The sequence below is a fragment of the Sinocyclocheilus anshuiensis genome, unplaced genomic scaffold (genome assembly GCF_001515605.1).
Source record: "Sinocyclocheilus anshuiensis isolate Anshui unplaced genomic scaffold, SAMN03320099.WGS_v1.1 scaffold869, whole genome shotgun sequence".
In the NCBI taxonomy this organism is placed as follows: domain Eukaryota; kingdom Metazoa; phylum Chordata; class Actinopteri; order Cypriniformes; family Cyprinidae; genus Sinocyclocheilus; species Sinocyclocheilus anshuiensis.
In genome coordinates this window covers 816,646-816,891 of record NW_015558630.1, presented here as the reverse complement: position 1 = coordinate 816,891, position 246 = coordinate 816,646, and positions in this window count along the sequence as shown.

Here is a 246-nt window from a genome sequence, read left to right as displayed (position 1 = left end):
ACAGGAATGCCTAACTAGTGACCTCCAGCAATAAAGTCACTATGAACTAGCATTAGACAAGTTTTTTTTCTTTCCCCCAGATGCTGAACATAAGTCCATATGTATAAAAAGAGCTGTTAGATCACACCCACCCATACTTATGATTTCCAGGTGGTGGAAGTAACAGTGAAAGAGGTTTGCAACATGCTCCAACAACAAACGGATCTTTTTTTTTTTTTTTTTTTTTAAACACTGAAGTGGGTATTG